General features: G+C 44.5%; 1 protein-coding gene across 3 annotated transcripts in view; it reads right to left on the bottom strand.

Moving 5' to 3' along the window:
• Positions 1 to 15,559, bottom strand: part of LOC135087583 (insulin-like growth factor-binding protein complex acid labile subunit) — a 344,347-nt gene that overhangs the window by 124,581 nt on the left and 204,207 nt on the right. The gene's annotated exons all lie outside the window — the stretch shown is intronic.

Genomic DNA, 15,559 nt, shown 5'->3' with positions numbered 1-15,559 from the left:
CTCGCTCTCATAAATGGTGATTCTTTGCGATAGAACGAGACGACATGACCGGCAATGGGTAGTTAACACTGTTGCCGATGGTAATACTCGTAAGATTTGTATTTAGATACGAATTTGATCTCTAGTGCTCTAAAATAAGTCTTTTAGACCTAGGTCTCCCCAAATGTATCACCAAGCCGCCTCTTTGGTCTAGTGGTAAGACCACCTGCTTCAGACGCAGAGGTCCAGGGTTCGATTCCCAGTGGGGGCAGATTTTTCTGTTCGGTTTGGTTGGTGGTAGGGCTTGTTCTAAGTTCGCCTGGCTAGCTACCACCATCTTACCTAAGTCTGTCGCCATAACAACAATGTTAACAGCATTGTTGTGTTCCGGCAGTTAGAGGTAAGATAGCCAGTTCCTCCGTGGTTGAGGATTCCGGGTGAAGCTCGCTTCCACCTTCGGCCTGATCGCCTTTTACCATCAGGTGAGATGGCCTGTAGGCCAAGAGCTTCCTTGTTGTGGATAAAAAATAAAAAAAAAGCCTGAAACTCCCGTCTCTACAATACCGCCACACCGCCTTACGTATTCGAGCCTAAACATACATAATATCCATATCGTCTAATATCGCTCGAGGCGCTACACAGGTCGCCTGGGCGTCGGATATTGCTATCCTGCCACATATTATCGAGCCCGAGTAAAGCAAGCCGAGAATGCTACAAAATTAAGCGAAATTAGGCTTCACACACGCCAGTTTTAGTTCTTAATCTGAGCTAGGGCGCTCTTTCTTAGCACTTGCCAGCAATGTTAGTGTCTTAACGGTGGTAGAGCAAAAGATTTTTTAGATTTGTTAAGAAAATAATATTTTAGACTATTTGTGTTGTGATAGCTTCTTGCACGAATGGCGTCTTACGAATTGTAAAGTGACTCTTATGTATTTCTTTTGAGATAATAAAAGTTTCTTTGACTGAAGTATAAATTTACGTTCCAGGATCAATTCAAAACTGTAATACGAGTAAGTCTAAAATTATTGGAATTGAACCAACGGCAGATCTAACTGAATCTGTATTAACAGTCGTGTTTTAAACATAGTTTTGAATCAAGTCTTGAGCGTCGTTTTCAAATGAGAGTCTGTGCTCATACCCCACAAATACCTGTGTGATTGAGTGTAAAACCAAGCGTAGTGGTACCTACTACCTACGTCGTAATATCATAAGCTGGGCAGGATTATCTTAGCATTACGCCGGTGTTCAGCCAAGGGTTTTATTGCCTTGTATTTCTCCGCGGACCCCTGAAAGCGTCTTGGTGTTAGGGCTGTCAACATAAATCAAATGAGAAAACCCTGAAATTGTTGACAGGAATGAGAATAATTGAGTAAAAACCCCTGCACATTCCAAACCACGCCACTGACTTTATCTGAAATGCTACATTATGACTATAAATGTTTAAAATCATCATTCTAATTTAGCCTTTGAGGTACGGATGACTGAGTCTCTCTGGGCAATATAGCCCTTGCTATTGACTTTTAAAAACCTATAACTTGCACACAGAATCACACATCTCATTGCGTGAAAATGGCTTAATCATGCTAGCTCAATTCTATTGTGATAATTTGTTAGAAAAAAATTAACAATTAGGTCGAAATATCAATTGGCACAAGTCGGCAGCGGCCTGCATCGTCGAACTAAGCCGAGGTGCGCCGCAAAAGTTTTATTGGCTCAAAAATAATCCAAAGTTGGCAACCCTGGCCGGACTCACCGGGACGTAACGGGAAGCGGCGGTTACAGCGCTTCCGGTCGCCGATTCCCTTCCCTGAATTATGGATACAGTTGGATTGTTATTTTTTTAATATTCTTCCTTTTGACCCTGCGGTTCTTTTCTTTTACGAACGCTTAAACGGCATGTTCCATTGCTTCCGGAATGGGCTGTTTTACATTTTTGCTAGAGTCGTGACCTTTGACGTCTTTGTTTTGCGAGTGGCTTAATTTGGTTGCGATTTAGCATTATGACTGCTGGCAATGAAAAAATGCGTTTTGAGAACTCAACACTTCGGCATCATTAGCTGACAGGTTTTGTACCTACCTATTGCAACCTACTACTTGCATTCGCTTTTAACCAGTTGCTATTAAGCACTCTATGGACAGATTCTCTGTCCCGGGTGTCTACTGGTGAGGTTACTAGTAGGCCTTTTGCCCTGGCCACTAACAATCCAGTCCATAAAAAAATAGATTTTCAGCTGTTCTTTTCCAGCGGCTGCTTCCATTTTTAAACTAACTTAAAAGGACCAGAGCAATAGAAAAAGGCACAATAAGACGTAATAAATACACAATTGAAAACAACCAAGGTGTAACAATTCTATTTTTACCAATAAAAACGCGAAGCACGTCCATTTATTTTAAGAATTCCGAGTAATTTTTGCTTCGATTTAAATAAGACATTCCATTCATTGAGTCGGAATTGATGTAACATTTGAGCCGCCATCTTTTCTTCAGGATTACGACTTAGCGACAAAGGATGGGTTGTTGGAAATTTGGCGCATTGACTGGTTCCGGATCATTTTCATCTTTAGGCCATGAGGTAGAGTCGAATGGCAATACATTATTTTGACAAGGACTTGATTTTGAGAACCACGATTTCGGCATAACACGTAGATTAACATTATAGACTTTTTTAAAACAAAAAACACAAAAATGACACAATTTTATACCTACGAAGCGATCTCTAAGTTAAAGTTAGTTAGTTCTAAGTAAGGTACTCTACTAACCAATAAAAGACTAAATGAAAGTAGAGGTAAAAGACTAAAAAAGCAAAACGCTGTGTTCGATTCCTAATACATGAATTGATTATGGCTCTTCAGACTTCAATCACCGTGGATATCAAAAAGTCATAAAATTGCCTAGGATTGTACGTATAGTTTTCATCTGATTTAGCTGTCAATATCGCTTTAGCATGAAATCTAGATCAAATAATTTTTCTATTAATTTTAACTAGCAATTTCTATCAAGGTTAAGTATGCCTAGATGCATACTAATATCAACTAAGTATCCGAGTAATTTATATAAATAGTTTCATTGACAAATGTTTAGCGTGTTTAGCAAACTTATTAATATCGGCTTTCTAATTAAATCAGCGAGCAGAGCCGATGACAAACAGCCTTAATTACGTGTATGCGAAACTAATTAGAGTTCGAACGTTAATTACTTTTGCCTTCAAATGTGGGTATCTGTATTATAATATGTATTTAACAAACTTTTTGAAATACCAAATTTTGTCAGTAGGTCACACACACGATCCCCCTTATAAAAAGTTATAATAAAGTTAAACTCGCGTTGATCACTAGTTTAAGTTGTCATTTAGTATGAAATGTCATTTTAGACCAGTGCTTATCGCACAATTAACTTTTTTGTAGACGCCGTAATAAAAACGATAATAATTGAGCTATTTTTATGTACCCTACCATTAATTTTAGTCCCAGATATTAAGGAGCAGGCAATGTAAAGAATCAGAAGCAGTCTAAGGCTTTTATTTTAGAAAAATAATTAGGTCTCCACAGAGAAAAACTACTTTATAACATTCCAAATATTATGTTTTTGTTTCTTTTTGGTATTTTGGTATTTTGAGCTTTATTTGTCATTTTTGAATACTCGTATACCTATTTCCAACTTATGTATAGCTTTAAAATAAATAGGCATCAAAAACAAACCTCCTGATAGAGTATTAGAAAGAACTATGGATCAGGAGCTGTGCAGCCACTGAACGCGATGATTTAGGGTACGGGACAATCAAATGCTTTTGTGTGCTCTCGTCGCGTAATCTCGCTGGGATCCGTTTTAGGGTTCCACCGTCAAATAAAAGTCAAACTCTGTAGCAATCTACGATTACGGGATTGCATTATGGATTCATGAGTTAGTAGGAACATAACTTTTATTATAGCATTTTTCCGGATAGCTGAAATATGTATCATCAGGTTCTAAAACTTATGAACACAATATGTAGTTAGAGAGTTGGTAGAATTGACTTACTTTGTGAGCCTATAGCCGGGTATTCTGGGTACTCTACGTGGTTCGCTAACCTACGAACCACGTACATACTGTGATTTTTGGTTAAAGTGCATGCAACGGATACGGTTACAGCTCGCTAATTAGCCCGGCTTTGGATTTTGTGTCTTATTATAGTATCTCAAACAAATGGATTTCAGTCTTATTTTGGGTAATCCGAGTACAATATCTGCAGAACACTTCTCAGAATAATTAAATTAATTAGCGACCTCTTCCGGAAAACAACAGAATTCTTCCGAAATGTATTTCGTGCGTTTCGTTTCGTATACGCGAGATAAAAGGCCTGTATCCAAGAATCCGTAACATGAACTCTATGAAAAGTAATTAAATTCTTGCTTTATACGGAAGTACGGAACCATCATCAAGTTGGGATTAACTCGTCCAGTTTTGGGCAGTCACCCCGCAGGTTACGTTAATCGTGGCGAGTAGACTCATAAATACGGGGTTTTGTCACCGCCCGGACAAGCGCGCATTATTTTAATGGATCTTTTTATGCTATGCTGACTGTACGACCATACGGCAGAGGGACTTAGTAATTAAAGTTTAAAATAATACTTGGTTATGTTGGTTTGTTTCAGCCAAATTAAGTCCACTGCAGGACAAAGGCCTCCCCCAAGAATTTCTCCTACGACCGGTCCTGCGCTGCCCGCATCCAGTTACTTCCCGTGACCTTCACCAGATCATCGGTCCACTTAGTGGGAGGCTTGCTCACAGTACGTCTTCCGGCCCTTGGTCATTCGAGAACTTTTCTACCCTAAAACGAGCTATGTGACCCGTCCACTTAAGTTTGACTATGTCGGTTACTTTGGCTTTCCTGCGGATCTTTTCATTTACAATAAATACGCTAAAGGCTCTTTGAAAAAAGCTGCACACGAACTATGAACAATATTGCATGTTTATTTACGTTACAAAATAAGTTACTGTTCACGTACACTGTGTCATGACAAAGGACGATTTATACCAACGGCGTTGTCTGGGAGGCGTCTGAGAATCAATCTGAGGTATAAAAGGATGGTGAATTCACGCTCCAACGCTCACAGTGTAGGATTTTTACGGTGGAGAGTACACACAGTACGGTTCTATGCACAGTACGCTAAACATTCAACGTTGGGTTCTGACGGACGCTTCGACACAAAGCATTGTGAAGCTACCGAAGTGTTGTGTAAGGACGTGTCGCAGTATAGAGAGTATAGAAATAGGTAGTGTATGTGACGGGAGTTTGTCAATCGCAAACTATAAAACTAGGAGCGACTGATATTGAGATCATACTTCAGCCTTAGAAATTTAAGTATAAGAATGAAGGGCACGCCAAATTTGACCAACTTTTTTGTCTATGGTTTCAAAGTTATGATATTTTTTAAATTAATGAGAGTAAAGTAGAGTGCCTGTTTCAGTCAAGCATCACGTGAATTGTCCTAGAGATCTGAGTTTAAACAATAAAGAACGGTCTTGAAATTCAATGAGAGTATAAAGACAATCAGCAATAAAAGTGTCAATTTTACACATGACCAAACCTGTAAAAAATCTCATACAACTTATTTTATTTTTGCACCTCCCAGTATTAACCCTACCACTGCTTCGGGACAATAAATGGGCCAGTGCTGAGAAGAAGTAGCGCACGAAACTCAAGTCACTAAATCAGAGACAAGCATTATATTAATCATTTTGTCAAATAAAATATCTCAAATCATCTACCATCAAAGCTGGCATATCCTTAGCCACCCTTGCTAATTTATTGTAATGAAAATTGCGGTCCAGATCCTACATGTCTAAAAACAAGCCTTCGGCCCTCAGTCCGCCATACATTTGCATTTCGCTGATTGATTATTCAATCGGACAGCCGCAGAAGTGTCCCCACACCACCACTCTGCTAGGGTTGTCGAGAGCTGGGGTGTGATGGTGAGGGACCTCCACGTGGTGCACCCTGGGCAACGTCCGCGTGTTCTGTCACGCGGGCGGCTGACTCTTCACCTGCGCGGCAGGTTACGTCAACTCGGCGGGCCTGTCGGGCAACCCGTAACCCCCCAACGGAGGGGGGCCGGGGGTCCCGGCTACGGAAGCTGGGGCCAAGACAAGGAAAAGTCTCTAAAACCCTCAAACGCCAAGGTGTGGAGCGGGCCGAAGAGCGATATTGGGTCTTCATAGGCTCGATATGGTCAGCGGAGTAACGTCGGCCATTACCGCTCCCGGGAGTAAGGTGGGGCAGCTGCGCCCGCAAGCAGAGTTATATAATGGACAGTGCTCAAACGAATAATGTTACCCGGGCGGGTCCCAGCCAAGCTGGGGAATCCCGTGGCTGCCCTCAGGGTAGTCGGCCTCATGTATACGGGGAGGCCAAGCCTGTTCTACAGTCCTCTGTGGCTGCTTATGTAAATAGTTTAAAGGAGAAGGAGAGCGGCAATGCCGATATAAATATTGTAAATAGTAGTTCTGTAAATAGTGGTAGTGTAAATATGGAAGTTTGTACAAACACTGTACATAAAGATGAATGCGGCGATGCCGCAGACCAAAACAAAGGTGGAATCGACTCCCGATTTTTCGCGAGTCGTAATTACATAGAGGATACTGACCAAGAGGGCAACGCTTCTGACACATCATTTGCGTCGATCGCGTCAGCCTCATCTCGGCCCATTTCACAGGCTAGTTCGCGCACTTGCTCAAGGTCGTCGTTGAGACCTAAGCTGCAGCGAGCAGCAAAAAAGCGGAGAGAAGAAGATGAGACACAAGGCTCTGACTCTGTTGCTTCGCCAGCAAAAGTAGCGAAAACGCCAAACACAGCCCGCAGAGGGCCAGGCAGGCCGGCAAAGACAGGTGCGAGCGCATCACGCGCGTTCGCTGATGATCAGGTGGTGCAAGAGCGTAAACGCCCGAAATATATGGAGGCAGATGAAGAAGCGGAAATCTGGACCAAAAAGTTGATTCAGATGCGCTCCCAAGCGGAGTACAAGGCCAGCCAACTGTCGACGGAGGAAGTGTTGGAGCACATTCGTACCAGCGCGGATGCCGTCGTATTTGCGTACAAAAGGTGCGAAAACATATCAGGCCCCTTCAAAAGGACATTCAAAGAGTCCGCTACTAACATTGCGGGGGCCATTGCCGCACTTCTGGAAAGATCATCTCCAAATGACGAGATAAGACAGCTAACAGCTGCCAATAAAAAGATGAAACAGGAGCTTGAGGAACTCCGCAAGGAATTCCAAGCCCTGAAAGAGCGTAGCACCGGCAGTAATTCCGGTTCCACTCTAACACAAACTCAACCGGACAAGGAAGAGCTGACTCGTGACATAATGGTTCAAGTTGGAACCATGGTGAATGCGCGCATTGAGGCGTTGCAGCCTCGGCTTATGCCGGAAGAGCGTCTCCGGCCCCCACTAGCGGCAGACAGACGCAGGAAGGCAGACTTTCCACCCCTTTCATCCAAATCAGTGACGGCCCCAGTGGTGGTACCTATAGCAGCTCCAAAGGCTGCCTCAAAAACACCCAAAGTCGTAGCGAATAACTCGGAGGCAGTTCCCCCTAAACCTGCACCCAGAAAAGCCTCAACAGCCAAAACTGGGACGGCTGCGAATGCGAAAGACACTCCGGTGACAGTGTCTGAACCTGTCACTGTAGAACTCACCCCCACCACAAGGAGGGACAAGAAAAGGAGGGGAGCCGTACGTCAGGCCCCAAAACTCGTACAGGAACCGCGTCCGCTTCCACCCCCTCCTGTGTCGATGGATGAAGGATGGACCACTGTGGTAAAGCGTGGGAAGCGTAATGCTCAGCCGCAACCTCAACAGCAGCAGCAGAGCCAGAGGCCCAAGAGTAGGCCGAACCCAAAACTCCGCCCACCGAGCTCAGCAGCTATTATGTTGACGTTGCAAGCAACCCGGAGCAGAAGAAAGAGGTGCGTCGTATGACACTTTGATCCGAGACGCGAAGGCTCGTATTAATATAGAAGAGCTAGGGATTTCTGGTGTTCGTTTTCGTAAAGCCAGAACGGGAGCAAAGTTGCTTGAGGTCCCAGGGGCATCAAGTGGGAGCAAAGCGGATGCCCTCGCGGAGAAACTCCGTGAGGTACTACCAGAAAGTGACATACGGGTCTCCAGGCCCATCAGAACCGTAGACGTGCGGATTTCGGGCTTGGATGACTCAGCGACGAAGGAAGAGGTAGCAGCCGCGATCGCCAAAGTCGGTAACTGTACTACAGACAGCATCCGTGTAGGCTCGATTCGAGAATCTTTCATGGGGACTGGGGCCACCGTAGTGAAGGTGCCAGTGTCGGTAGCCAATTTGATCTCGCAGGGCCGGCTCCTGGTTGGATGGGTGTCCGCCCAGGTAAGAATCCTACCAGCGAAGCCCCAGCGATGCTACCGCTGTCTGGAGAAGGGGCATGTTAGCGCCATGTGCTCGGCCGAAATTGATCGCAGCGGTCTATGTTATCGCTGCGGAAAGCCCGGTCACCAGAGCAGGGACTGTTCTGCAGCGCCGCACTGTCCCTTATGTGCTGAGGCGGGTGCTCCCTCGGAGCACAAAGTGGGGAGTAAGAGCTGTTCTCCACCAAAAAGCAGAGACGGAAAGGGCAAACGGGGGACCAATAATATGGACCCAGCCGCTACGCCCACGCCCCAGCTAGGCACGATGGAGGAGATGGAAATCGCTGCATAAGAATGGCCGTACGCTTTCTTCAGGCGAATATCAACCACTGTGCTAGGGCTCAAGATCTTCTTAATCAGAGCATCACACAGTGGTCGACTCAGGTCTGTATAGTTACAGAGCCATACCTCGTCTATGATCGTGACGATTGGGCAGGGGACGTGGAAGAAAAGGCCGCCATTATCACAAACATAGCAGCAAACTCACCCCCTTTCGGCAACATCAGAAGAGGTCGTGGATGCGTGGCAGGGCTGGTTGGAGACATACTTGTCATTGGGGTGTATTTTTCACCAAATAGGTCACTCGCGGAGTTCGAGACCTTCATGGCGGAAGTCAGTGTTCTGCTATCAGGGTGGAGCCGCCCCCGTGGTGTCATTGTTGCTGGGGACTTAAATGCAAAGTCCACCGCATGGGGATCTCGTTTTACAGACGCTCGAGGTCGGTTTGTGGAGGAATGGCTGATCACCAACAGCTTGGTCATTGTCAACCGCGGGACGGTAGAGACATGTGTGCGTATGCAGGGTGGTTCTGTCGTAGACATCACGTTTGCAAGTCCCGCCCTGGCGAGCAGAATCTGGAACTGGGAGGTTCTGGAAGGGGTTGAGACACTGTCGGACCACAGGTATGTGTGCTTCGACATCTCCCCCGTTCAGCCTGCCCTTAGCAGCCCGAGCCGACTCCCTGAAGTTATCGGCCCAAGATGGGCAATCAAGAAACTGGATAGGGAGAGCCTCATTCTAGCATCGGAAATCGAAAGCTGGGCTCGATGCCCCGAAACAGTGGAGCCGTCTAGAGAAGCTGAGTGGTTCCGGGAAGCCATGTCGCATGTGTGCGACTCGGCGATGCCGAGAGTCAAGGCATTACCATCTCGCACAGCAGTGCATTGGTGGTCTCCGGAGCTGGCCCAGTTGAGGGATGACTGCGTTGAGGCCAGACGCAGATACTCTCGGCATCGCAGGCGCCGTCAAAGGGATGAGGCGCAGGACGCCCCTCTATATGAACAATACCAGCGGGCAAAAAAGGAACTACGGGGTGCGATAGGGGCGGCTAAACAAGCCGCCTGGGAGGAGCTCCTCTCCACCCTTAACCAGGATCCGTGGGGGAGGCCCTACAAGCTCGTCATGAGCAAACTTCGCTCTTGGGCTCCCCCTATCACCACCACAATGGATTCTGGCCTTCTGGGCAGCGTAGTCGAGGCTCTGTTCCCAGCCAGGCTGGACTTCACGCCGCCTGTCACATACAGTGCAGCCGGATCCTGCACAGGAGAGGCGCCCGTCGTAACGGAGGGAGAACTAGGGGCGGCAATTTTACGACTCCGAGCCAAAAACACTGCTCCCGGGCCTGATGGGGTGCCTGGGAAAGCTTTAGTGTTGGCTCTAAATAACGGATTAGAACCGCGATTCCGTGCTCTACTTACAGCGTGTTTACGCGAAGGAGTCTTTCCTCAGAGATGGAAAACGGGAAAACTCGTCCTACTCAGGAAGCAGGGACGTCCAGTAGACTCGCCGTCAGCTTATAGGCCTATCGTCCTTCTTGACGAGGCAGCGAAACTCTTTGAGCGGGTTATCGCTGCCCGTCTCAACAAACATCTCGGAGACATAGGCCCGGACCTGGCAAATAACCAGTATGGCTTTCGGCGAGGCAGGTCTACCATCGACGCGATTTTACAAGTTAAGGAGCTAGCCGGAAGAGAAGTGGCACGAGGGGGATGTGTAGTGGCGGTGTCTCTAGACATCGCCAATGCCTTTAATACTCTACCCCACCAATGTATTGAAGAGGCCCTGAAACATCATAAGGTTCCTCAATACCTGCGGCAAATCATAACCGCTTACCTTCGAGAGAGAGAAGTGGTTTTCCCAACAAGCGACGGCTGGGGCAGGAGGCCAGTGGAGTGCGGTGTCCCGCAGGGGTCGGTCCTAGGGCCGCTCCTGTGGAACATTGGCTACGACTGGGCCATCCGTGACCCAGGAATGCCTGGCGTGGATGTTGTGTCAGTTGTGTGCTATGCCGACGATACCCTAGTCACGGCAAAGGGAAATACTTTTAGGGAGGCGGCCATTGTAGCGACAGCTGGAGCTGCGCATATTGTAAGTCGCATTCGGCGACTTGGGCTTAGGGTAGCACTAGAATAGTCGGAAGCGATTTGCTTCCATGGGCCACGGAAGAGACCGCCAGTGGGGTCGGAACTTGTTGTGGGTGGCGTCTCCATCGGTGTCGGGGGTACCATGAAGTACTTAGGATTGGTCCTTGACAGCCGGTGGAACTTTAAGGCCCACTTTAAAGCTCTCGCACCCAAGCTACTGAGGGCATCCGGTGCCTTGAGTAGGATTATGCCCAATTTGACAGGCCCACGCACGGGGTGTCGCCGCCTTTTTGCAGGGGTTATTAGATCTATGGCCATATACGGCGCCCCCATTTGGGTTGACGCATTAGGGCGCGACAATACCACAACACTGAGGAGGCCGCAAAGAACAATGGCACAGAGGATAGCACGGGCATACCGCACGACCTCAAGGGAAGCAGCATGTGCACTCGCGGGCACTCCACCGTGGGAGCTCGAGGCCAAGGTGCTGTCAGAGGTATATTACCGAACCGCTGCCGCTAGGCGCGATGGTAACCCTCCTGCCCCCCGCGAAATCGAGCACTGGCGAGACGAGGCCCGTGTTTTGATGTTAGATGAGTGGGCAGAATGGCTGGAGGAGCCCAGTGCTGGGCATCGAACAGTCGCCGCTCTACAACCTTGTTTACGACAGTGGGTAGAGAGGAGCAGTGGTTCTCTCACATATCGCATGGTGCAGGTGTTGACCGGGCATGGTTGCTTCGGGAAATACCTGCACCGTATTGGTCGGGAGAGGACACCTCAATGTCACCATTGTGGCGCCGATGTCGATACAGCGGAGCACACCTTGGAAGACTGCCCGGAATGGACACAACAAAGAGCTGCGCTATGCGCAAATATCGGACTGGATTTAACACTGCCGGCGGTGGTTAGAGCCATGGTCGGCAGTGACAACGGATGGGACGCGGTGAAAGTCTTTTGCGAGACTGTTATGTCGGCAAAGGAGGAAGCCGAGCGAGCCAGGGAGGTAGATCCCCTCGCTGACCCTGCTCGGCGGAGAAGGTTGGGCCGGAGGCGACGTGCTTTTGCGCGTCGTCTCTGACACCTAGTCAAATACTAGTCTTAGCGTAAGGTCCATTATGAGTGCCGGCGGATAGACCTTTTACACCTACCCGCTGGCCTCCATTGTATATTATGTAAATATAGATAAGCACTTTGTACATTTGTATATATCATTTGTATATAGTGGTATATCTCCGAGTGGTCAGTTGCAGTACAACAAACTGTAACTATAAAAATCAAAGATGGCGTGGTCGAAGTTGGAGTCTGCACGCATAGCAGACGGTCTGCGCATAGGTGGAACATATCGGGAAAGGCCTCGCTACACCGGCTCCCACCTGTGCTCAGCGAGACGGAGATGGTGGATTTTTAGTGGGTAGGCCCCTCCCTTCTGGAGGGGAGAGCCCCACATAACCCGCCGCCTGACCACAGTGGCGGGTATGCAACTCAATGCATTTTTACCACCGAAAAAAAAAAAAAAAAGGGTTGTCGAGAGCTTTCATTATCTCAAAAACTAAAGTTTATTGTGTTAAAAAAATATTAGTTCATGGTTAAACATAATCCCTATTTTCCTACTAATATTTTAATACGACAGTAACTCTGTCTGTTTGTCACGCTTTTACGCCTAAATCACTGAACCGATTTTGATGAAATTTGGCATAGAGATATTTTGTGTCCCGGGACATACAGGATAGTTTTTATCTCGGTTTTTGAAACAGGAACGCGGGTGATAATGTTTTTCTATTACAGACAAAATTTCACGCGAGCGAAGCTGTGGGCAAAAGCTAGTAAAAGATAAATTAGACACCAGACTTCATGATACCACTGCTTCTCACTTATAGAACTTTGAATATCCATTCTTTTACAAATTCAAAATATAATACAAAAACAAAATATAGTATCAACGTGAAAACATAATTTTATTAATTTGATTTTAAGGCTAGAAATTAGTTCAATTGTTTTCATAAAGAAGTTAATTAACCTATGAGCTGTGTTAATTTCAGATTGAAAAGGTATTGTGTAGTTCATTAATCATTACTTATTAAACAATATCTAGTATGAGTTTTGTAACGAGATATTTGCCAAGAAGTGGAATAAATTAAAAAAAAAACGAAACTATTTTTCAATTTTGCAACTCGAAAAAAAGCACTATAAATTGACGTTTATTTTTATCCCTATACTAACTATTTGTATGTGTAGTACTAGATGTATGAGCTCCATAGCGAGCTACATGCCAAGAAGTGGAATAAATTAGAAAAAAACAAACAATTTTTCAGCTCTGAAACTCAAGAAAAATCAATGTAAATTGACGTTTATTTTATCCTTAAACAATTTTGCCACTTCAAGCAATCTCCAATCTGCATACCGCGAACCCTACGAGTATATCCACCGCCCCTAGCAGTGACCATGGCGGAATTGATTCATAACTAATACTAATGGGAATTGTATGGGCCGGTTCATCTTAATGCGGGCTTAGACTAAGCCGTGGTTACTATTCACTGTACCGGCGGAGGATTACGCGTATCTGTTTATAATTTGGTTCAGTTAAATTGAACTTTAAACTGGTCAGGAACCCTGAGAGAACTTTTATTATTTTATGTTTAAACAAAAAGTATAGGCACCTGCCCACCTAATACAAGTTGCACTTTTTGATCGAATCGAAAATCGAATCCGTCATAACTCCATACAAAAAAGGCCTTTCGACCATTTTTCGACTGGTTTGCGATTTTAATGTGCACTTTGTCTAGACCCAATGTTGTTGTCTGTGTTATGTCTTTTCGATTGATTTTCGTGTCAAATAAAGTAACCTATTCTCTCTTATTTCAAGTTACATAATGATAAGAAGGTAAAGTTTACCATTTCCAGATATTTGATAACGAGAATGCTCTACCATTTTGAAGCTGATCTCTAAAAGGTACAAGGTTACTTACCTTAAATTGAAATTTAACTTCAAAGTTCAAAGTAATAATTAATTCCGTGTTGATCGTAATTTAATTAAACAGCGTATTCCAAACGTTTATAATGAGAAGGCAATGATAAATAGAAACACAAACGGGCACTCCAGTTCAGAAGACAGTGAGCGGCAAAGTGATTTATTCTCTTTGGTCAGCGTGTGTCGTCGACGTCAAGACACGACACGCCCCAGGAACTGGCCACGTGATGTTGACAGCGTTCTATTATTTAAAACCTTTATAACTGGCCAGTATCTAGAATAGTTTAAAGGTTTTTCATATTCCAGTTGCTAACGATATTTATGGCCAGTGTTTTAGTTTTCTTTTCTTTTCTGTGTAACAAACCATGAATTAAAAAGAAGAAACAAATTTAAATTAGATTCTAGAACTTGATTGTTTCGTGTGTTCAAAAAACTGTTCGGTTCTGTTTTTAATTCTATTATGGCAATTTCGAAGGTGATAGCCAGAATAGGGCAGCTTATCGCAAAAGATCAAATCAGAGACGACCCCAAACATTTAGCACCCTGTAATAGTACAATTTACAGTTATCGCAAACTACCTTACGCCTGTGAAACCCTCGCAAAGCTGGTAATCGGTAATTCTAAAAGAAAGGCTACTAACTTACTTTCGGTGAAAAGATTGCAGATAAAATGAGCTCTTTTCTCGTAAAGCCACAGCTATTTCAAAGACAGACTTTTATTTAATATTTTAACAAGAAATGCGAAAAATACTTTGTATATTTCTTTTAAATAGGTAATCCTTAAAAGATCAAAAACAATCTCAAATACCATAAATATTGAGTGTTTAAAGATAGCATACTTTTGTTAAACATTTATTAAATTCCACAATCAAAATGACGCGCCAATTTCGAACAAAAGACTATCCGATTTCCTTAAAACCTCAAACTCTTCTTCCTTTTTCAAAATTTAAATTGCGTTCAATCAGCTAGGGATGGAATGCGATTATACCGATTGATTTTTACCGCCCGCGGGTACAGGTGTCCCGCACTATCAATTATGCTGATGGCACCCGTTCGATTTCGCACTATCGTCGCTTTAAATTACATTAATATCCATAGAATTGCAGATTTGAGATCCCTTTTAACAAATTAGCTGGAGAAAGAAGCAAGTTTCTGAGATTGTTTTAGGGAAACTTCAAAGTGTTTATGAGAGTCGCCGAGCGAGAAAGAGATTGCTTGGAATTGAATGAGATGAGGGGATTGCGCTAGACAGTGCAGATGGCACTGTAGTTTTTATTTTTTACCATTTTTTAAAAACATTTCTTACAAACTGTTTGCCTTTATATTTTTTAATTATCAAACTTTACCAAGAAGTTAAATGAATTAGCAATTTGTATGATTCACAAAAAAGTTTTTTTTATTAAATAAAATGTAGCTGTGCCTTACGTAGGACCTCCCTGAGGTCCCGGAGGGCTCTTAAGTGATAGGGATTGTTTATTTACTTTTTAGCAATAAAACACAGCGGTTTTATACACGTCGAAATATAATTAAAGACAAAAGATACAATAAAATATGAGGGGATTGCGCTAGACAGTGCAGATGGCACTGTAGATTTTATTTTTTACCATTTTTTAAAAACATTTCTTACAAACTGTTTGCCTTTATATTTTTTAATTATCAAACTTTACCAAGAAGTTAAATGAATTAGCAATTTGTATGATTCACAAAAAAGTTTTTTTTATTAAATAAAATGTAGCTGTGCCTTACGTAGGACCTCCCTGAGGTCCCGGAGGGCTCTTAAGTGATAGGGATTGTTTATTTACTTTTTAGCAATAAAACACAGCGGTTTTATACACGTCG

This window comes from Ostrinia nubilalis, chromosome 3 (assembly GCF_963855985.1).
Source record: "Ostrinia nubilalis chromosome 3, ilOstNubi1.1, whole genome shotgun sequence".
Classification (NCBI taxonomy): Eukaryota; Metazoa; Arthropoda; class Insecta; order Lepidoptera; family Crambidae; genus Ostrinia; species Ostrinia nubilalis.
The sequence above is the reverse complement of the archived record's forward strand: the minus strand, read 5'-3'. Positions and strand labels throughout refer to the sequence as shown.